Source organism: Petaurus breviceps, unplaced genomic scaffold (assembly GCF_028583685.1).
Source record: "Petaurus breviceps papuanus isolate PSGF00001 unplaced genomic scaffold, PetGlider_PUasm1.0 90750, whole genome shotgun sequence".
NCBI classification, from domain to species: Eukaryota; Metazoa; Chordata; class Mammalia; order Diprotodontia; family Petauridae; genus Petaurus; species Petaurus breviceps.
The window spans coordinates 2179406-2204107 of NW_027187335.1; the positions used below are offsets into that span (position 1 = coordinate 2179406).

General features: G+C 38.6%; 1 protein-coding gene across 1 annotated transcript in view; it reads right to left on the bottom strand.

The window, feature by feature from the left end:
* Positions 1 to 24702, bottom strand: part of SCPEP1 (serine carboxypeptidase 1) — a 358800-nt gene that overhangs the window by 53182 nt on the left and 280916 nt on the right. The window lies entirely within an intron of this gene.

Consider the following 24702-nt stretch of genomic DNA (forward strand, 5'->3'; position numbering starts at 1 on the left):
GCCACTCGGTGGTAATATAAGAAAAGGACTGTATTTTTTTTTTTAATATTCCAATGAGTAACATTTAAACCACTAAAGCAAATTTCCTGTTTTAATAAATCTATCCATTGAAGAATTTTACAAACTTTAGTTGCATTTATAGATTTTCTTAAGACATAATGGGTATTTGTATAAATGTTTTCAGATATTTGGGGAGTAAGGCATTGTGAACCTTTTACATTTCCTGTGAGAAAAAGGGTACAGAATTCATGAGACCCTTTCTGAAGAAGATAACATGAGAAACTGTACATGAGAGTTTGGGAAGAACTATTTCTCAACTTCTGTAAGATAGTTAGCATAGGAGATGCCATGGCATTGGGTTTGTATTGATTTAGTGAAGTCTCTCAACTAGGTGTTTGACTCCATCCTGGAAATGGTTAGCAATTGTATTGTGGAAGAAAAACTTTGTCCTCTTTGCTTTTATGGTCTCTGAAGTCCCTTCAAGCTCTAAATCTGTGTCCATGATTGTCTACAAGGGCAGCTAGGTGGCACAGTGACTAGAATGCTGGGCCTGGAGTTAAGAAGTCATCTTCCTGACTTCAAATCCAGCTTCAGACACAACTTACTTACTGTATGACTCTGGGCAAGTCACTTAACCCCTGTTTGCCTCAGTTCCTCATCTGTAAAATGAGCTGGAGAAGAAAATGGCAAGCCATTCCAGTATCTGTGCCAAGAAAACTCCAGTTGGGGTCATGAAGAGTCGTATCAACTGAACAACAACAAAATTCATATGTGGGTATCATAGCAGCAAAACAAAAATGAAACAAATTCTGCCTCCGATATTTGGTATCTTTGCAACCATGGACAAGTTAGTCTCTCTGGGCCTCATTTTCTTCATCTATAAAAGAAAAGGGTTAGACCTGATGACTTCTAAGGTCATTTCCAATTCTAAATATGATTCTGTAATGAGGATCATCAACAACAGTTAACAGTTGTCAGAAATTTGAAGAATTAAGATTATAGAGCATTGCTTGTTGAATATATAAATACAATTTTTAAAACTGAAGCACTCTAAATCCATCAAATTGATAAAATGTAAAAAAATGGGAAAGTTTAATGTTGGCAATACTATAAGAAAACAAGCATTAATTCACTGGTAGGAGAACTGTGAATTGTACCAATTGTGTTAGAAAGCAATATAAAATTATGTAGTAAAAGTTATGAAATTCTTCACACATTTTTGACTCATCCATCACCTCCTCCCCATCAAAGAAGGTTTTCTGTAAGAAAAACCACTGAGGCAAAGCTCCAATCCAATCACCATTTATTAAAGGAACCAGACCCCTTCACACTCTGAGATTCTACTTTTCTCTAGGGACTTGCTTTTACAGCACTTGATATCCAGACACTCAGAAAAGGCAAAGTAACAGTCTGATTGATTAATAGGCCTTGCTTGTGAGCCTCTAGGAAGGTCAGAAATGATGCATCAGTATGGGTGGTCCCAGGATGGGCAAGGCAAGAGTCATCTCCACTAAAAGGTCATAAGGTGGGCTCCTCATATTAGATAATAAGAGAGTGGTTAAGAGACACAAAAATAAGTTGGAGGATTTTCCATATTATGTGATCCCACCCATACTGTGCTTGGGCATGCATTTTTCACCCAAAAAAGTGGAGGCCTTCTGGTCAGAATTCTTGTGGTTAGGCAAGTGAACTTTATAATGGTTTAGTGAACTTATTGCTTAACAAGCTAGTGAACTTATAGAGCTTGTAGTTTTAAGTTTGGGGCCTATTATAAGAAAGAATCTGTTATCTATCCCTAAATAATATCAGTTGATTAGACTGACTAGATGTATTAATAGAGAAGTATGTCATTAATAATCACTATCCCTATGGAGCTACACTAAACTAATTAATACTGATAATAAAATAGGGATACAATAAATTTTTTTTTTTTGCTTTTTGGAGGGCAATTGGGGTTAAGTGACTTGCCCAGGGTCACACGGCTAGTTTTTGTGGCTAGTTTTTGTGTTAAGTGTCTGAGGCCGGATTTGAACTCAGGTCCTTCTGACTCCAGGGCTGGTGCTCTGTTCACTGCCGTGCTCTATTCACTGTGCTACCTAGCCACCCCTGGGATACAATAAATCATTCCTTTCAAAGACAGAAAGAAAACATTCTTTGAACAAAAACATTCAAAGCAACCATTATTTGTAATTCTAAACAATTAGAAACAAACTATATGCTAAATAATTAGGGAATAGAAGAATAAATTGTGTAATATTCAAATAATTGAACATTATCATGCTTTAAGGAATTGCAGCCATCAAGAATTATAAGAAATGGAGGAAAACTTGTATGAGGAGATGCAGAGCAAAAAAGGCAAATCCAAAGGAATAATAGGGACTGCATACACATGGGTGAATGAAGACAACATTACATGGCAACAAAACTGAGGTTCAATACAATGGGCATCATTGTTACTGCCTTGATAAAGTACATAATCTTTCAACAAACAGCAAATTACAAAAGTGTGCCAGTATATGAATGGTTAGTCACTTTTGTGCTGTTTGGGTTAACTTTTGGGAAGGAGTTCACTTGTATTGACGTATTTGCTTTGTTAACACAAAATTTTTCGATAAAAAGCAAAGAAAGGTGATTTACTTAGGGAGTTATTTCATCAAGTTGGAGTTTATTATCTACACTTCCTTCACTTGAAGAAGAATATACTCTCCCCAATATACTGTTGCAATGGTCAAGTTTCTCTCCAAGCATACCCTTTGGGTATTTGGCTTATTTCTACCTTTTCTGTCTTATTCATCAAGACTGGTTACCTTTGGGAATGTCCCTCTGACTCTTTATATTCTCTGTGACCTTCAGGCCCAGAAGGCCCCTTTGTGACCTTTATCCATCTTAATTTTTCCCAATCCATCTTTTAAAGTTAGTTAGTCCTCCTAATTCTCCTCTTAGTCTAGTAATTAAGTAGCTAGTTACACATTTTCAATCCTGTGGTTAAATTTGTTATGTATATACAAAGTCTTTTGGCCAGTCATTCCCCAGAACCACAGTTTCTCTAGGTTCCTTCCTGCCATCTTTTCTATCCTTCCCATAGGTTTTCAGTAAATAATCTCTGTAAATAACTTTTGTTTTCTCCCAGTACTTTATATCCCATCTAATACTTCCCCATGTTTTGCTTTTTGATGCCTTTTAAAACTCCCAATCAGTTAACTAACCTTTACCTACTTAACCTACTATGTGCCAAGGACTGTGCTAAACACAGGGGATACATGAAAGACAAAAAACCAGTTCCTTGCTCTCAAAGAGCTCATAGTCTAACATGGGGAGACATGAAACAGCTAGGTACAAACAACACATAGATACAGGATAAATTGGAGATAGTCTTGGAGGAAAGGCACTAAGACTAAATTAAGCCCTTCTTAACTTTCCAATTAATAGTTTTCCTCAAGAACTTACTCAATAAATGTACCAAAAATATGCTGTTAGGGTTCATAGCAATGGTCCCAAACTCACACAGATGGGTGGCCTCTGAGCCCTATGCAAGGATCCCTGTTGACTACATGTTGACAGTTTTAAAATGTAATGTTATCTATGTTTTATTGTATTTTTCCATTTCCATTTTAATCTGGATCAGCTATACTCAGCAGGGCCATGTGTTTGACACCTTTGATTTATAGCTATCCCTAACTACCTCTTTCCCTATAGTCACAGAGGAAGAGAGATCCTTTGTCTATATTCCTCTGTCCCCCTGTTTTTAAAATTACCTTTAGTCTTTTGGGTGACATCAGTTGTGGCAAATCTTTTTTTTTTTTTAGCAATCGGGGTTAAGTAACTTGCTCAAGGTTACATGGCCAGTTATTTCTGGGTGTGGTGCTGAATGTCTGAGCCTGAGATTCGATCTCCAAGTCATCCCAACACTGGAGCCGGTGCTCTTACTCGCTGAGCCTCCTGGCCACCCCTAAGCAATTGGGGTTAAGTAACTTGCTCAAGGTTACACGGCCAGGTGTTTCTGGGTGGGTGCTAAGTGTCTTAGCCCAGGATTCGATTCCTAGGTCATCCTGACACTGGAGCCAGTGCTCTTACTGGCTGTGCTACCTGGTCACCCCGGTTGTGGCAATTCTTAATCTTAAGATTGGATTGGATTGGATTAGTGGGAGCAAAGCCATCAATAGTCAAGCTGGTCAAAGGTGAGGTCAAAGATCAAGGGGGTGAAACTGATTTTGGTCAAAAAAGAAGCTATCTATCATCTTTATGAGCTCATAGTCTAACGTGGGAAGACATGAAACAGCTAGGTACAAACAAGACATAGATACAGGATAAATTGGAGTGTGCCTCATAAATTGGTTCATAAGGTAATTTTCAAAGAAGAGCTACAAAAAGGTTTTTGAGCAATGGCATCATAGAAATAAACATATAACCTCCCAAGAGTAACAAGGATATAAGTTAATTAACAAATTAACAAGGATACAAATACGTAAGACCTTCAGACTCCCCCCCCCCAAGCCCCAACTACTCCCTCCTGCAAATAATTACATTGTATTATGTGTGTGTACATATATGTATGTATTTATTTATACAATGTCTTTGGATGTATGTGAATGTGTGTATACATGCTGTTTCTCCCAATAGAATTTAAATTCATGGAGGGCAGGGCCTGTTTTCATTATTAACTTTATATTCCTGATGCCTAACACATAGCAGGTAACAAAAGCTTATTGATTCAGTGGACAAGTTCTGGTTGTTGTTTGGTAGTTTTTTCAGTCATGACTATCTCCTTTTGACCCCATTTGGGGTTTTCTTGGCAAAGATACTGGAGTTGTTTGCCATTTTCTTCTCCAGTTCATTTTACAGATGAGGAAACAGACAAATAGGGTTAAGTGACTTGCCCAGGGTCATATAGCTAGTAAGTGTTTGGGGCTGGATTTGAAGTCATGAAGAGGAGTCTTTCTTACTCCAGGCCTGGCACTCTATCCACTGTGCCACTGTAATGGGAATGTAAATTTTAAAGATCTTCCCTGCCCCTAGGCTAAAGTGCACCTGGAGCCTGGGGTGGGAGGCTTGTTTTTCAGTAGATACTTTTTGATTGGCCAATGAGTCCAAAAGGTTGTTACATTCTCCGAGCCAGGAGAAGGCTATATAAGCCCTGATGTGAGGCTTTGTTTTGGGGGCTCACTTTGAGAAGTGTTCTGTGATTTGATATGGATTCTGGGAAGCCGTTGTCTGGAGTCCCCCCACCCCCGCTTTGAAAAACCCAGATATTGAAACCCAGATGTTGATTGGGTATGGATGTAATGGCTGGACAGTTTGGAAAGCTCTCTACTTGATCTGTTTCTGTCTTGATAATTCTGCCTGTATACTTTGAAGTTCGGGGTGCTGACCTTTTTCCCCTGAACAAGGTAAACGATATATGTCTGACTGATTAAAGTAAGCTTGTTAACCCATTTTGAGTTGCTTTCCTTTATCAAAGCAGATCCAAGAACCTGTGGTGGCAGCAACCCTGAGGACGCTTGGGGTGCTTGTTGCTACAGCCACCTAACTGGCCTGTTCTGGAATGTTTGTTCATATCCTCATTACATGACAGTCTTGGCTATTAAACTGTGATCGACTGGAAAACTGAACTGAGGAGGTTATAGAAGTGTGTATATGAGTCAGATTTGCAGGTTGGTTAGGTTTTGAACATGCCGAAAGGAAGGGAGAAGTCAGTATTTATTTGCTAGGCAGACTAAATAAAAGTCAGAATAATTATGATATATTCAGGGGACAGAAAGGAAAATATTGATTGAGTAGAGATTTTTATCCTGGTGTTGTAGTAGTAGATAAGTCTGGGTAGAAGTAAAATCAGACAATGGAAGACAATGCCAGGCTGGGGAATGTGGAGTTGATCACCTGTTGCTAGAGTCTAGAAACCAACAAATGACATATATGCTTTTTCTTCCCTCCTCAAACATGTAGCCTTTTAGCATTAAAGTGCTTTTTCTAAGTTCCTGCTCAGACATATATACCATTTTAATTCCATCATCCTTTTTTGGGTTACCTGTCCCATTCTGGATTAATCACATTTTAAATAGACAGGAATAAGTCAATCCCAACTCCAGTTGTCAACTAACTCCCTCTGTCCCTTCCTCTGTAGAAACATTTTTTTTTCTTTGTGAGGGGCAGGAGGCTGCAGAGCTCATTATTTTTACAACTTTGAGTAGACAGATGATACCTTATCTATATGTATAGTCCTGATTTCTCATATTCTGGTGAGCTCAAGCCCAGAACTTCATCTGCCTGGACTTTGGATAAAATATCCCTCTGCCTTTCCCAAACCATGTCATATTTGAGTTGGAAGAGACTTCAAAGTTTATCTAGCCTACCTCATGCGTAAAATCCCTCTATAATACCCTGACTCTTATTGAACACTTCCACAGTTGGGGAGTTCACTACTTCACAATCCTGCTTTTAGCAACTCTAATAGTTTCATTTAGTTTTTTTATATCTCTAGTACTTAACATAGTACCTGGTATATAGCAGGTACTTAATGTATATTGAATTGAATTATTTTTTAAAAAATTTCCCTTACATTAAGGTGACCCAGGTCAACTTTTAACTTCCATTCATTGGTTGATCCAAGTCTGTCTACTGTACAAAGGAAATGGAAAAAATGCCCAGAAATTCACAGAAGAAATGGCCAAATGGAAAAGGATGTAGAAAAGCTAACTGAAGAAAATAATTCCTTAAAAATCAGAATTGGGCAAGTGGAAGCTAATGACTGTATGAGACATCAAGAAAAAATAAAGCAAAATAAAAAGTGAAAAATAGAAGAAAATATGAAATATCTCATTAGAAAAAAAAAGTTGACCTGGAATTGAAAACAATTGATCCAGGAGAGATAATTTAAGAATTATTTGGGGGGGGGGGGTGGAGCTAAGATGGTGGCGTAGAAGCAGGAAAACTCTGTGAGCTCCCCTATAACCACCTCAAATACCTATAAAATATGACTCTAAACAAATTTTAGAGTGACAGAACCCACAAAGTGACAGAGAGAAACATCTCCTGCTGAAGACAGCCTGGAAGGCCCACAGAAAGGGTCTATCACATGAGGCTGGGAGTGGAACACAGGCCTGTGTGAGTAGGAGGCCCCCACCAGCAGTGCCTGGAGCAGACTTCAGGAGAGTGGATCACCAGCAGCTGTGGTGGTTTCCAGAATTATCAACCAATAAATGCCAAAGACAAAGTAAAAGGTCAGTGTGGAACTCTGTTGAAACTGGAGGGGATGGAGCATGGTGCGGAATCTGTCCTCAGAGAGAGAAGTGGGGGAGGCACTGCAGCCGTGCAGCTGCCTCCATGTGGCTGCTTCAAAGCTCCTGGCCTGCAGATTGTAGGGGGACCAAGCAACCATTCAGAGGGTAATCGCTCTTGCTTTAACCTTCTTGGATCTGGATCGCTGTCTAGGGTGGAGGTCCTAGGGTGTGTAACCAGTGAGTCAGAGCTTGTGGTGTCTGTAGAGAGGGTGCCCAACTAATAGCTCTGGCAGCTGCAAAAATCCCAGCAATTTGGGACAAGACTCTCCTCTCTGGAAGCAGAGTTCTACTTGACAAAAAGCTCAAAAGTGAAGTAATTGAGTGGCAACATGAGCAAGCAAAGGAAGCAAAGCAAGCACAGCAATCAAACATTAGATTCCTTTTTGGGGGACAAAAAGGATGAAAGTATGGAACAGGAGGAAGACAACAAAGTCAGAACTCCTGCACCAAAAGCTTCCAAGAAAAACATGAATTGGTTAGAGGCCATGGAGGAGCTCAAGAAGGATTTTGAAAATCAAGTAAGAGAAGTGGAAGAAAAATTGGGAAGAAAAATGAGAATGATGCAAGAATATCATGAAAAGAGAGTCAACAACCTGACTGAAGAAAATACACCTTAAAAAATAGACTAATTCATGTGACAAAAGAGGCCCAAAAAGCCAATGAGGAGAAGAATGCCTTAAAAAGCCAAATTTGCCAGATGGAAAAGAATTTCAAAAGCTCACTGAAGAGAATCATTCCTTCAGAATTAGATTGGAGCAAATGGAAGCTAGTGACTTTATGAGAAATCAAGATACTATTAAATAGATCCAAACAAATGAAAAATTCTCAAGGAAAATTGCCCTGATGTTTTAGAACCAGAGGGCAAAATAGAAATTGAAAGAATTCACTGATCACCTCTTGAAAAAGATCCCAAAAAGAAAACTCCTAGGAATATTATAGCCATGTTCTAGAATTCCCAGATCAAGGAGAAAATATTACAAGCAGCCAGGAAGAAACAATTTGAATATTGTGGAAACACAATCAGGATAACACAGGATCTGGCAGCTTCCACACTGAGGGATCCAAAGGGCTTGGAATATGATATTCTGGAGGTCAAGGGAGCTGGGATTAAAACCAAGAATCACCTACCCAGCAAAACTGAGTGTAATGTTTCAGGGGGAAATATGGTCATTCAATGAAATAGAGGACTTTTAAACATTTTTGATGAAAAAAACCAGAGTTGAATAGAAAATTTGACATTCAGATACAAGAAGCAAGAGAAGCATGAGAAGGTAAACGGGGAAAAGAAATCATAAGGAACTTATGAAAGTTGAGCTATTTACATTCCTACATGGAAAAACAATCATTGTAACCTATGAAACTTTTCTTAGTATGAGGATAGTTGAAGGGAATATAAATGTATACATAGGAGGATATATGTGCATATGAATAGAAATGTGAGTATGTATATACATGTATACAGATATATACGTATACAGAGGGCACAGGATCAATTGAATAGGAAGGAATGATATTTTTAAAATATATTTAAGAGGTGAGAGAAGAATATAATGAAAGGAGATAGGGAGAGACAGAATAGGGTAAATTATCTCATACAAAAGAGGCAACAGAAACTTATAATGGAGGGGAAGAACAGGAAGACAAAAGGGAATGGGTCAACCTTACTCTCATTGAATTTAGCTTAAGGAGTGTATATTAACATATACACTCAGTTGGGTATCTTACCCTACAGGAAAGTAGGGGGGAAGGGGATAAGAGGGGGGATGACAGAAGAAAGGGAATATGGGGAGGAGGGTAGTTAGAAGCTAACACTTTTTAAAAGAGACAGGGTCAAAGTAAAAAATAGAACAAGTGAGGGGAAAGATAGGATGGAGGGAAATATAGTCAGTTTTTCCACAATATATCCACTATGGAAACGTTTTGCGTAACTACACATGTACAACCCTATATTGAATTGCTTATCTTCCCAGTAAGGGTCGGTGACAAGGGAAGAAAGGGAAAGAATCTGGAATTCAAAGTTTTAAAATCAAATGTTTAAAAAATATATTATTATTATTATTATTATTACATGCAACTGGGAAATAAGATATACAGGCACTGGGGTATAGAGATCCACTGTGCCTTATTGGAAAGTTGGAGGGGGAACAGGGGAGGATATAGGAGAGAGCAGACTGGGGGAGAGGGTATTAAGTGGGATCACTGTTTTGGGGTGGTGATTAGGAGAAAGATGGGGAGAAAATTTGTAATTCAAAATCTTGTGGAAATGAATGTTGTAAAGTAAAAATAAACAAAATTTATTTTAAAAAAATAAAAAAAAGAATTATTGGGGGGCAGCTAGGTGGTGCAGTGAATAGAGCACTGGCCCTGAAGTCAGGAGGACCTGAGTTCAAATCTGGCCTCAGATACTTAACACTTACTAGCCATATGACCTTGGGCAAGATGCTTAACCCCAATTGCCCTCCAAAAAGCTTAAAAAAATCATTGGACTACCTGTAAACCATGATCAGAAGAAGAGCCTTCATATCCCAAGAAATTGTCAAGGAAAATTGTTGTGCTATACTAGAACTAGGGGGTAAAATAGACATGGAAAGAATCCACTGATCACCTTCTAATAGAGATCCCAAAATGAAAACTCCCAGGAATATTATAACCAAATTCCAGAACTCCCACACCAAGGACAAAATACTATGAGCAGTACAAAATAATTCAAATTTCATGGAGCCACAGTCAGGATTACACAGGATTTAGCAGTTTCTACATTAAAGGATCAGAAGGCTTGGAATATGATATTCCAGAGGGCAAATAAGCTACAACTGCAACCTACCCAGCAAAACTGACTATAATCATTCAAGAGAAAAAAAAGAATATGCAATGAAATAGAAGACTTTCAAGCATTCCTGATGTAAAGACCAGAGCTGAATAGAAAATATGATTTTCAAATACAAGATTAAAGAGAAGCATAAAAAGGTGAACAGGAAAGAGAAAACATAAGTGATTCAACAAAGTTAAAATGTTTGCATTCCCGCATGGTAAGATGATACTTGTAATTAAGAACTTTATTACTGTTAGGGTAGTTAGAAGGTATATTCATAGACAGAGTATGTGGGTATAAGTTGACTTTGCTGGGATGGTATGAAAAAAAAAAGAGGATTGCACTGGGAGAAGAGGGAAGAGGTAGAATGGGGTAAATTATCTCACATGGAGAGGTGCAAAAGACCTATTACAATGGAGGGAAAGTTGAGGGGGCGGGGAATACTTGAACCTTATTCTCCTTGGAATTGACTCAAAGAGGCAGTAACATACACATTCACTTGAGTGTAGAAATTTATTTTACTCTATAGGGAAATAGGAAGGAAAAGATACTAGAGCAGGGGAAGAGGACTGTTAGGAGGACAGACTGAGGGAGGTGGTAGTCAGAAGTAAAACACTAGTGAAGAAGGACAGGGTGAAAGGAGAAAGAGACAGAGACAGAGAGAGAGACATAGAGAGAGAGAAAAGAGAGGGAGAGAGAGAGAGAAAGAGAGAGAGACAAAGACACAGAGAGAGAGAGAGAGAGAGAGAGAGAGAGAGACAGAGAGAGACAGAGAGAGACAGAGAGAGACAGAGAGAGAGAGATAAGAGAGAGGAGAGACAGAGAGAGAGAGACAGAGAAATGAGGGAATAGGATGAAGGGAAATATACAATAATTATAACTATGAATGTGAATGGAATGAACTCACCCATAAAATTGAAGTGGATAGCAAAATAGATTAAAAAACAGAATCCTACAACATGTTGTTTACAAGAAACACATTTAAAGCAGAGAGACACATACTGAATAAAGGTAAGGGACTGGAGCAGAATCTGTTATGCTTCAGCTGAAGTAAAAAAAAAAAATAGGGTTAGCTATCATGATCCCAGACAAAGCAGAAGCAAAAATTGATCTAAGTAAAAGAGATAAGGAACATGCCATAGCTAATGAAATAATTTCAATAATAAACATATATGCACCAAATGGTATAATATCCAAATTTGTAAAGGAGAAGTGAGGAAATAGTAAAATTATAACAGTGGGGACTTCAACTTGCTCCTATCAGAAATAGATAAATATAACGAAAAGAATAAGCAAGATAAAAATTATGGAGGTGAATAGAATTTTAGAAAAGTTATATATGATAAACCTTTGGAGAGAACTGAATGTGGATAGAAAGGAATATACCTTTTCTCAGTGGTACGTGGTACCTGCACAAAAATTGATCATGTATTAAGGCATTAAAACCCTCATAATCAAATACAGAAAGGCAGAAATATTAAATATATCCTTTTTAGATCATAATGCAATAAAAATTACATTCAATAAAGGTCCATGGAAAGATAAATTAAAATCAATTGGAAACTAAGTAACCTAATCCTAAATAATGAGTGGGTCAAAGAACAAATCACAGAAACAATAAAAAATGGTAGGCCTATTGGCCTACTACTTACTTCAGTGCTTATGAAAGTCTTATGAAGTCCTAATAATGGTTCTGTGTGTCACATCTGATTATTGACTCTGTCCCAGATAGCTACATATGGAAATAGTGGGAAGGATTACAGTAGCATCTGAGGATTCCTTTTGGTGGTTGGACTTTTCTGAAGACTCTCGTTATTTTCTTCCCAACCCAGTTCACAGCAGACTTAATGACTTTACCCCTCAGTTTGTATAAAGATATACTGCTGGGGTATTCTGGAATAAAATCTTCATAAGGTCATCGATTTAAAACTGAAAGGGACAAAAAACAAAACACAACAAAACTGTTATTTGCAAAACTATACAAGGTCATTCTGAAATTCTGAAAATTAATTTTTTTTCAAGGCCAGAAATACTGAAATAGAGTTTTGATAATTTGGAGAATGCCTTCCTCCCTTTCACAATCAAACTAGAAAAATCTGCCTACTGTTTATGCCTCCACTTCCTCTTTTCTCCCTAATTCCTCAATCCTTTGCAATCTTTCCTTTCCACTCCTCTTAAAACTGCTTTCTTCAAAATTACCAATAATATCTAATTTGTCAAACCTATTTTTCTTGATTCTTATCCTTTTTTCTTGAAGTTTTTTTTTTTTTTGGCCTCTCTGCTGCATTTAACACTAATATTTTCTCTGCTCTGGGTTTTCATGACACTACTCTCCTGGTTCTCCTTCTATCTGTCTGAGCAATCCATTTTTAGTCTACTTGGCTAGCTCACCAACCATATCACACCCTCTAACTGTACCCCTAAGGCTTTGTCCAGGATCCTCTTCTCTCTTTACCTTTTTTTTCTTTTAAGCAATCGGGGTTAAGTAACTTGCTCAATGGCCAGGTGTTTCTGAGTGGGTGCTAAGTGTCTGAGCCCGGGATTCGATCTCCAGGTCATCCCGATACTGGAGCCAGTGCTCTTACTCGCTGTGCTACCTGGCCGCTCCTCTCTTTACCTTTTATCACTTAGTGATTCCATCAGCTCCCATGGGTTTAAATGTCATTCCCAGATCTTTTTATCCAGCCTCAGCCTCTCTTCTGAGTTCTGGCCACAAACCTCCCAACTATTTATTGGAAATTTCAAACTGAATATCTTATAGGTATCTTAAACTCAATATGTCGAAAACAAAATTCATTATCTTTTCCCCAAATCCATACTTCCATTTTTCTCTATTTCTATCTTGAATGCCACCATCCTTCCAGTGTCCTAAGTTACAAACTTGGCATTATCTTTAATGCAAAGAACTCTGAAGGACTTGGCAGTAATGATTTTATATCACAAAGTAGCATCTGTACCCTTGATGACATTTTCTGATGCATTCTGTATTCCTTTTTTTTGGGGGGGGAGGGGGAGGGAAGGAAGCTTACATAAAATATCATAGAGGTCTGACACTTAGACTCACAAATAATATTGACAGAGAACATACCCAAAAAATGTAAGTAAAAAGGGGGAAGACGGGTCAGCAGAAATATTCATCTCTATGCTATTTGTTAACAGCTAAAACCTGAAAACAAACTATATGTCCATTATTGTGCTATAAGAAATGATGAGGAGCAGGGCACCTAGGTGGCGCAGTGAATAGAGCACTGGCCCTGGAGTCAGGAGGACCTGAGTTCAAATGCATCCTCAGACACTTAACGCACCCACACACACACACACACAAAACTACCTGTGTGACCTTGGGCAAGTCACAACCCCAATTACCTTACCCTTCCCCCCCAAAAAACAAAACAAAACAAAAAAAAAGGATGAAGGGGATGGCTTCAGAAAAATGCATATGAACTGAGCAAAGTAAAGTGAGCAGAATTAGGAGAATGTATTATACAGTTAAAGCAATATAATAATGATGAGTAACTGTGAAAGATTTAGCTACTCTAATCAATACAATGATCAAAGACAGTTCCAGAGGACTCTTGATAAAAAATGCTTCAGAAAAAGAGCTGATAAATTCTGAGGGCAGATTGAAGCATACTTTTTTCACTCACTTTACTGTTATTTTTTTTGTTAGATGGCTAATATGGAAATAAGTTTTACATGACTACACATTTATGATTAATATGTTGCTTGCCTTCTCAATGGATCTGGGAGGGGCTAAACAGAGGGAGAGAGTTTGGAACTCAGAATTTTTTTAAAAGGAAAATTAAAACAAATAAATTATATTAAAAACAAATAAAACAAACTGGGTCCAACACTTGTCCAAACAGATTATAGCATGTGAATGTTATGAAATAATATTGGCAATGTTTAAAAAAAAGGATAGATGTGAGAACATAAAGAAATGCACAAATATATAGAAATGAAAGAAAGTAGGACTAAAATAGTCTATGCATTGACTATACTTTTAAAACTTTAGATGTATATTGAAGTAGATATCTCAGAAAACTGAACTGAGTACTCTACATGCGATCTAATTAGAGCAGAATTCTATTTCTCTTGTTCTTGTCACTTTGTTTTTAATAATGAAGTCAACAATTATATCATTTTTTGAGGGGGATTTGAGGAGGGGGCAGGATTACATTGTTCACTCACACTGAGCTTGTGGTCAACAAAAATCCTTAGATTTTTTCCACCCACATGAGCCAGTCTCCCCAATTTTGAATGCATTTTTGAACTTTTAAAAAATATGAGTGTAAACCTTTAAACTCACCCTTATCAACCTTTATCTTGTTAGTTTAAGCACACTGTTTCTGCTTTTTCAGACCTTTTTGAAAATTCTGTCATTCAAACATATTATATGTTTTCCTGGGTCTGTATTATGTATGATGATTGCTAAACATGCCCGCTATGTCATCATCCAAATCATTGAAATGTTGGATAGAACATGATCAAGGGCAAAAGTGTAGAATAAGCTAAGCCTGGCAAAGTATGTTAAGGTTAGCCAAAGGTGATTTGAGAGCTATGCTGAGGTCAAGAGGAAAATCAAAGGGTAGTACAACAGGAGTGGATGAGCTATGTAATGAATTAGAGAGAGAAGATAGAACTGCCCAACACTATTTCACTTCTTTTGTGTCTGCAAAAATATTGATCCTCTGGGAAGGAGAGAACACACACACACACACACACACACACACACACACACACAATGTATATGTATAATGGAAAGGGGAGTGGAGAAAGGGAGATTTGAAGGAATCCAAGGAAGCTAGGAGATATAGGTTTGGAGGAAGAAAATTTTAGGCATAGGAAGCAGCCAGGGAAAAGGCACTTGGGAGGTTGGGAGGTGGTGTATCTTTGCCATGAGGCCAGTGTCACTGGATCATAGGATACATGGAGGGAAGCAAATGTAAGAAAATTTGAAAAATAGGAAGGGACTAAGCTTAGGCTTCTTTTTAAAAGACAAAGAGAGAATTTTATATTTGCTCCTAGAAATAACAGGGACCCCGCTGGGGTTTATTAAATTGGAGGGGAGAGAGGGAGTATGACATGGTCAGATCTGTGCTTTAAGTAAATATAATGACAATTTGAGAAGGGATTGAGCAATACCTGGGGAGAAGGAAGTATGAGAAAGCAGGGGAGGTTTCATGGAAGTTGTGGCACCTTCAAGGAAGATAAGTATTCTAACAAAGATGGAGTATGTTCTAAGCATGAGGAATGACTTGTGTGACTGGACAGATGGAATGCCAAAACAGCATGTGACACTCTCATCTATTTGTACCACTGCTCACAAATCCAGTGATGTAGATATAACTCAGCAGCATTTTGAGTGCCATGCATATTGTTGTGCTGCAACATCTTATTTTTTTTTTATTTTTAGTGAATTCTCATCACGTCAAAACAAGAAAAGAAGAGGAAAGAAAGGTTTTATTACAGTATTTTGAGTTGAGGGCTGAGATAGAAATCTTTCTGAATGAGAACTGCCCTCAACCACTATTATCAAACACTGAATGGCTTTGGAAAGTAGTCTTTTCTACAGAACTGATAATGTTTCTTAGTGAATTCAACCTAAAATCACAAGTCCAAGCAACACTGCTATGTGAAACTTACACTGCGGTAAAGTCCATTTTAGGATCATTAGTGTTGTTTGAATTCAAGAGTAATGTCATTGTCAAGCTGCTCTATACACTTCTCATGCTCTCAAAAGTTAAAACAAAAAATGAGATCTCCATTTCCACACAAAATTTGCATTGGATGTATTTTCTGAGCTCAAACTACAGTTTCCAGCAGTGTTGTGTTTTTTTTTTTACCTCAATATAAGTGTAAAAGAAATGTCCATATTTCAAAATCCATTTAACCGGGCAACTGAGGAGCCTCCACCTAATTTTCAACTGGAAGTGATTAATCTGTAATATAGTAACATGCTAAGTGGAAAATACCAAGAGAAAAATCAGATAGAATTCTATAAATGCCTTCCAAGCAATGAACAGGCACAATTAAAACCATATGCTCATGGACTGATAGCAGTATTGGCCAGCTCTTATCTATGTGAAAAATCACTTTCAAATCAAACATATAAAACCTCATTACAAATCAGCATTAACAGATGAACATTTGTAATCATTTTTGATGATAGGGAACACTAATTCTGAACCAAAATTAAGTGAAATTTTATCTCCCCCAAAAGAATTCCATTTTCATTAGTAGGCCTGCTTTACAAAAAATTATACTCTATTATCATTATTATTATATTTCAAATTTCATCAATAAAAAATTTTGGAAATTTGTTTTCTCTCTTGTTATATAATAGTATATATAATATTATATATATACTATATTATATATATAATATATATACTATATTATATATAATATAATTAGTATATATTATTATGTATTATATATATTAAATATTGTTATATAAGTACCTACATAATATCTTCAATTTTGCCTCTTGGTCTGCTAAGCCCAAATATTTGTTAGCTGGCCCTTTACAGAAAATGCTTGCTGACCCGGTCCTAGAAAAGCCCCAAGACTCTTAAATTGTAGAACAATTGCCTATCTGTATTATTAGAAGAAATTTCCTCACCAGGAGTTTCCTATATCAATAAAACCACAGGTTTGGAGCAGAGTGGGGGTGGATGTGGGGGGCAAGAATCAGTGTCTTATTTCTTTTAAACCTTTCCCAATGCACTTAATATATGCTTTGAATTTATGCTCACTAATTAGCCTTTATTTTTATAAGAGCATCATCAATGCAAAACACATCCTTTATGGCATTCTGGGCAAAGCAAAATAATTTCTGGCAAAAGACCCTACCCATGAGAGATGTGTTAATATTTCATTTCTAGAGTACATATGTTTGGGGGTAACTAGATGGCACAATGGATAGAATGCTGGACCTGGAGTCAGGATCTTCTTCAGTTCAAATCTTGCCTCAGACACTTACTAGCTATGTGACCCTGGGCAAGTCACTTAATCCTGTTTGCCTCAGTTTTGTCATCTGTCAAATGACCTGGAGAAAGAAATGGTAAACCACTTCAGTATCTTTGCCAAGAAAACCTCAAATAGGGTCATGAAGAGTTGGAGAGGACTGAAAAAAATATCTGACTTCTTAGCAGTCTCTTTCTTTCCTTCTATCTCTCCCCTCTTCCATCCCCTCTTCTCCCTCCCCAAACTGGAAGAACAAAAAGAGAAGGTCCACAAGAGAAGCAGGACTTGTAGAAACGGAGAGAAATCATTTTAGCTTCTAGACACAAGGGAAGTAGGTAACTTCTTCCTAGCACCCATTTCAACAACTGTTCTGCTCTTCTGAACACTCCATGAAGAAGGAACTCAGGAGACCTGAGGTGGAGTCCTAGACCTGCCCCTGCCACTTATTACTGTGTGTTACCTTGACTTGGGCTTCAGTTACAAATATTAGTAATCTTGGAGATGGTACTTTTAATACATTGGTGGAGTTGGAAAATAGATGGAAAGGCAAAGTTTTCCAAACTTTAGATAATGACACGTTTCTACTGCATCTTGTTTTGACTCATACTTTATTAAAATAAAATTAAGAATTTATTACCACTTTTTTAAACACACAAACAACTTTAATATAAAAACAAAAGTTGCATACACATAATACCTGGGGGCACTCACTTACTTGCAGTTTGAGTATTCCAGTGGGACAGCTTACCTGAGTGAGGTTCATGGTTCTATGTGAATCTGAGGATTTTACATTGGTTTATTTAGTATATGCCATTAAAAAAAAATCCACTAAACATTCCCATTTCAGGGAGGAAATTTTCAATATAAATGAATTTGCTTAATCTTTATTATCATCACCAAGAAAAATAGCAATTCTTCCAACTCAAGCACTCATCCAAGTCTTTTGGCATGAGAAAACCTGAGTGATTTACAGTAATACAGTTGTGGTACCTCTCTGGGCACCCTGCCATCCACACTGAAACTAGCAGGTTGGGTCCTCAGGGACTCTGTATGTCCACACCCCTAATACTATAGTTCACAAGTTCCCACCATACATTTACCTTTATTTCTAGTCTCAGCTAAAATCCCACCTTCTGCTGGAAAACTTTCTCAGTTCTTCTTAATGCTAGTGCTTTTCCTCTACAATCACCTCCCATTTACACTGTTTATATTTTGTATGTACATAGTAGCTTGCATGTTGTCTTCCCCAATATATTGTAAACTCCTTGAGCATGGGCTACTTTTACCTTTATATCTCCACTGCTTAGCATGGTTCCTGGGTGCTTAACATTAGAAGGAGCAGGTACATCAATTGACATGAAAATTTTATTATAATTTTGCTTTGAAATTTTCACCCTATTTCCATTTTTTATTTTTCAATTTTTTTTGCCTTATGGGAAAAAATGTGCTGCATCAATTAATTGACTCCATTTAGTCCTTCAAAGTATCCTTAGATTTGAATCCTTCTTAACAAATGTTTGTTGACTTGAGTCTAGTCAGCCATAGTACACAGTTTGCTCAAGACAAAGGCATTTAGGTCAAAGGATATGAACAGGTAGTTTTCAGAGGAAGAAATTAAAGATATCTATAAACATATGAAAACATGTTGTAAATCACTATTGATTAGAGGAATGCAAATCAAAATAACTCTGAGGTACTAGATCTCACCTGTCAGATTGACTAGGATAACAAAACAGGAAAATCATAGGTGCTAGAGGGGATGTGGGAAGATTGGAACTCTAATGCATTGTTGGTGGAGTTGTGAACTGATCCAACCATTCTGGAGAGCAATTTGGAACTATGCCCATAGGCTATAAAAATGTTCATACCCTTTCCCCCAGCAATAACACTAATAGGGCTGTATCCCAAAGAGATCATAAAAGTAGGAGGAGGACCAGTATGTACAAAAATATTTATAGCAGCTCTTTTTGTGTTGGTAAAGATCTGACAATCAAGGGGATGCCTTTCAACTGGGGAATGGCTGAACAACTGTGGTATATGATGTAATGGAATACTATTGTGCTATAAGAAATGAGGAGCAGACACTTCATAATAACCTGGAGAGACTTATGTAAACTCATGCTGAGTGGGGAGAGCAGAACAAGGAGAACTTTGTACACAACTACAGACACATATCTATGATGACTAACTTTGATAGACTGGGCTCCTCTCAGCAATCCAACACTATAAGGCAACTCCAAAAGACTCGTGATGGAAAGGGCTGTCCACATTCAGAGAAAGAATTACAGTCTGAATGTAGATTGAAGCAAACTACTTGTTCTCTCTCTTTTGTGTTTTGTTTTATTCCTTCTTTCTCATTGTTCATTCCATTAGTTATAATTCTTCTTTACAATTTGACTAATGTTTAATGTAAAGGTATTTGTAAAGCTTACATCAGATTGCATGCTGCCATGGAGAGGGGGGAGGTAAGGAGAAAATTTTGAAACTCAAGGGATTGTATTGTTGTAAATACAATTTTGTTTACAATGTTGTAAACTAAAAGTAAATAAATAAATTTAATTAAAAAAAAACACAAAGGCATTTACTGAAATGATATAATAACAGTTACAGCATTTCATGAACCTGGAAAACACTTCCTACAAATATTAAAGGTATCAGAGGGAAGAGGAGATACCCACAGAGTTGCTAAGTGGAGAAGTACACACAAAGGGGATATGGGTTATCAAGATACATTCAAAAGTGGGGATTGTAGTGGGGGTGGGAGGGACCACTTGATGGTTGATATCCCCTGACTCCTTTCACCAACCTTGGTCTCTCTGGCTCTTGCTAGAAACTGTTTCACTGATTGACTACCACTGCCTCCAACTTTGGGCTAGGCTAACATCTTAGTCTAGGGTACTATGATGCCTTTCTAGAACAAAATAGAGCCCAAACTATAAGACCAGCAAGAATGCCATGTCTGGGGACTGACATCTCTTGAGAGAAAATCCCCTCTTTTAGCAGCTAACTCTTGATTCCTGTCCCTGACACGCTTAGCTAGACTTTGCTGGACTCCCTGCTGGACACTGGCATATGTTTCTGTTTTAAGTTGCTGTTCCTTTAGGGAGGGCATATCCCTTTCCTACCCACCTACTGCCATTTTATAATAGGAGCAAGGGGAAAGGTAAAGAGCTCCCTCTGAAGCTGAGTTCTTCCTTCATAGCTGTCTCTCTTCTAGACTGATGTAGCTGGCTAGCTTACTCTACAAATAGTCTCAAAGGTCAGGGCTAATCTTTTCAGTCCATCCCTAGATTTTGCAATAAGCATTGATTGCCTTCATTCAATGACTCATGTTCTGAAATCCTACCAGGCTAATTGAGCAATTTTCTACATCCTAAAGGAGTAACCCTTACTTAGGGCTACACCGAGGGATGACCTATGCACTGACCCCATCTAATCACACAGTTTTCCAAATGGATTTCCTTTTAATGGGGTTTAAAATTAATTTTTTTCTTTTGGTCATTGTTTCATAGTCCCACCTCAAAAGGGATCTCCCCCAAAGTTTGGCTGAGAGATGGGAGTGTGCAGAAGCAAGAAGCATTAGGAGATTTTATCTAGTACTTCAAGTGTTGACTCAACCTCACATTACTGTCTCATTCCCTCCCTCCCACCTCCATTCCCCTATTTATTTCTTATGGTACATATATACCATAGAGGCAGTGTGGTTTTGTGTCTAGAAAGCCATCCTCCACACCAGGGAAATTCTGGCTTTAAGTCCCAGGTCTGACACATGGTAGCTAGGAGACCCTGGACAAGTCATTTCCTTTTGTGTTCTAGGTGACACTTCTTCCCCTGTTTCTCTGTATCCCCAGGGTATAGGAGGTATTTAATAAATACTTGTTGACTTGACACTATAAATAGCAAAGAATGGGCTGCCTTATTGATGGAATCCTAATAAAGATGCCACACTATTCTAACTTCATTATAGTCCTGGCCCCACTGAACAGCAGGCCCACTGTACCTACCTAACTGTAATGGGAATGTGAATTTTTAAGATCTTCCCTGCCCCTAGGCTAAAGTGCACCCGGAGCCTGGGGTGGGAGGCTTGTTTTTCAGTAGATACTTCTTGATTGGCCAGTGGGTCAATAAGGTTGTTACATTCTCTGAGCCAGGTGAAGGGTATATAAACCCCGATTTGAGGCTTTGTTTTGGGGCTCACTTTGAGAAGTGTTCTGTGATTTGATGTAGATTCTGGGAAGCCATTGTCCAGAGCACCCCCAGCTTTGAAAAACCCAGATGTTGATTTGGTATGGATGTAATGGTTGGACAGTTTGGAAAGCTGTCTATTTGATCTGTTTCTGTCTTGATAATTCTGCCTGTATACTTTGAAGTTCAGGGTGCTGACCTTTTTCCCCTGAACAAGGTAAACAATACATATTTGACTGATTAAAGTAAGCTTGTTAACCCATTTTGAGTTGCTTTCCTTTATCAAAGCAGATCCAAGAACCAGCATTGGCAGCAAACCCTGAGGACACTTGGGGTGCTTACCGCTACACTAACACACCCCTCCCCTGCCCCCCATTTATCCTAACTTCTTTGTATATGCCTCACTGATCACTGGAACAACAGGTGTGTCCCTGAGCTCTGAGTTCCCACAGAAACAGTAGGTGTGTCTATGTGATGGGAACCTAGGTACTGCCTCTACCTGGTCACTGCCCTGAGACCCATTGCCACAGAAACAGGTGTGTTCTTGTATTCAATCACAATCACATCATCCATCTAGCCCAAGAGAGGACCACAATACCTGATTATCTGTCTTAACCAGACAGGACCACAATAGCTAGATGGAGGGCAGAATTACCAGAATGTTTAACCACAGAGCCATAGATTGGATCCCTCCTCTATTATCTAATCCCTTAACAAACTCCTCCTGCCTTTTTAATATTAATGATAATCTCCTATTCTATGTAAATTTCTGTTATGTAATTGCATCTTTACCCTATAGAAATCCATCTTGCTTTCTCTAAAGTTGTTGGTTCCTCTTGGAACTTAGCCCACTCGGTGAGAGGAGTCAATCTCAATAAATGCCTATACTTGGATTAGAGGTGGTCTGACTGAATTCTTTGAGATGGGCCCACCACAACAAATCATGAAACTGGCACAGTTTTTGGGTGGGCAAAGCCCCCACCTCAACAGTTTTTGTCATCCCTGGATTTAAATAACAACATTACAATGGTGGAGGGAGTTTCCTCACCAAGTAATTCTCTATGTCAGCAATCCATTCCCCCATATATATGTAATAGCATCATGAATCTAGAGCTGGAATGGTCCTAGCCCAATCCTACCTTTTAGAGATTTAGACATTTTCTAGATTATTTTAGAGATAGGGAGCCGAGGCTCAGATTAGCCACTTGACAATGTCAGAGAAGGTTGGAGGGGATCTGAAATCACATCCCTTTGATGCCCAAACTAGTGTTCTCTCCACTGTAACATGGCTAGGTGCCTCCTACTCCTTCAGGGCAGAGAAGACATCCTCTCTTGGATGGATTTCTGCATCCATATGCAGAAAGGATATGAGAAAAGGATGAAAAATGGCCTGAAGCAAAGATACCCCTTTCCCAGTTTAAATGGGCTGCCTAGAAACAAAATCAGCAGTACTCAAGGCAAGGAAGAAGTCTGAACTACACAGTTAAGAGTTCTGGGTTTGGAGTCAGGGAACTTTTAATCCTGACTTTGCCACACACGACCTGTATGCCATTGAGTGAATGGCTTCACCCCTCTGGTACCAAATTTCCTCTTGGTGAAATGAGGAAACTGGGTGAGATGGTGCACTTCTGATGGGGTACCTGGGGTCTAGGTAAATTTGTGAAACCAACTTGTGAAACCAGTCTGTGAAATTGTAACTGCAATTTGTATTGTAAAATTGATATCTGTAAAATTCCTTTCCCAACCTCTGACTCTGCCCCTTCCCCCTATACAAACTAGGCCTAGGCAACACCTTGGGACTCATTTGTTCTCACTTAATCCCTCCTGTCTCCTCTGGCCTGGCCCAAATCTTATCTAAACTATCTATTCACATGTTCCTCTTGGTCAGCTCTGACCTTTGTCTATGCACTGAGGCCCCTCCTGTCTGGTCAGCCCTGACAGTGGCAGCCCTACCCTTTAAAGGTAAAGGCATGTACCCCTCTCACTGGCAGGTCCCCTAAAGGACTCTTGCCCACTTCTCATGGAAGCTTAACAATAAACTTCTACAACTCTCACTCCAATTAAGCCTGAGACCTTGAATTCTTTCCAGACGATATTGCAGGTTTTCTGGTCTTGGATAAGATCAGAATTCCTGCTGAAGCTTTTGGGATCCCGTCCCCCATCACTTCCACCTCTAAATCACAGGAGTAACCTGAGTGACTAGGGAGGAGGTTTGGGATGGCTAAAGAGTATGACTAGGAAAGGCCCTGCTGGCCCAGGCTGGGAAAAGACTGTTCAGGATTGGTTGGGGTCTCCAGACTTCATTTTGCAGCAACTGACAGGACAACTGGGTGGGACCATCTCTTCTCTTCCTTAGCCTCCCATGGGGTAGACGGGTCTCTGCCCTTTGGATTGGTATCTTGTGCTGGGGAGAGGTTATCCCAATCATTGTTCCTCCAGCCTGTGAAAGCATATTAAAAGCCTCCCTCCTTAGTTTAAGGGAAATATTAAGAAATACTATTTCTCCAACCTGAAACTCCTCCAGACTTTTCCCTTTAAGAAGTGGGTAGAACAAAGGTTAAGGTCTTCATAGAGGACTGGATTAAGAAGAGAGCCAAATTTAACTCAGGTTGAGATAAGAATCTAGCTAGCATCACCCAGGCCTGAAGAGAATAGCACTGCACCTAAGGACAGTGTCCTCTTTTCCATTTATGATCAAGGTATTGGTGGAGGCTAGGAGGGAGAGGAGGGGGAAGTAGGAAGTAAACTTTTTCAATCCTTGAAAGAAATGATCCAAGAAGGAGCTGAGTCATGACTATTCTGGAAAGTTAACTCCAAACTGTGCTTTAATGCATTGTAATCTCCTTCAAGACTTCTATAAATTCTACCTCATGTCGTCTTGTGGTAGAGAGACGTGTCAGAGCATATGCCAGTTTGGACAGCTCTCTCTGCAAGTTGAAAATGACTTAAAGCCCTTCTTAACTTGGCCCCTTCCTGTTTCTCTAAGTCTTCTGACATTCACTCCGCTCTGCATACAATTTGATCTATTGACACAAGCCTCCTTGATGCCCCTTCAGGAGATGCTCATTCTCTAGACTGCACTTCATTGACTGTCGCTCCATTCCTGGAATGCTTTCTCTCCTCATTCCTTCCTCTTGCCTTCCTTAAATTCAAATCCTACCTTCGGCCAGAAGCCTTTGCTGCTACCCTTAATATTAATGCTTTCTCCTAGCGTATATAGATAATATATGTGTATACATACACACATATAGTTTGCATTAGAATGTACTCTCTTCAAGAACAGGGATTATGAATTTTTTTGAATTTTTATTTTTGCCTTTCTATGCATTCCTAGTGCTTAGGGGTATCGCCCGACACATAGTAGGCGTTTAATAAATTTTTGTTGGCTTCGCTATAGAATGTTAAATGAAACAACTCTTTCTGACTTCCTGGTGTCTAAAAGGCAGAGTATTGATATTT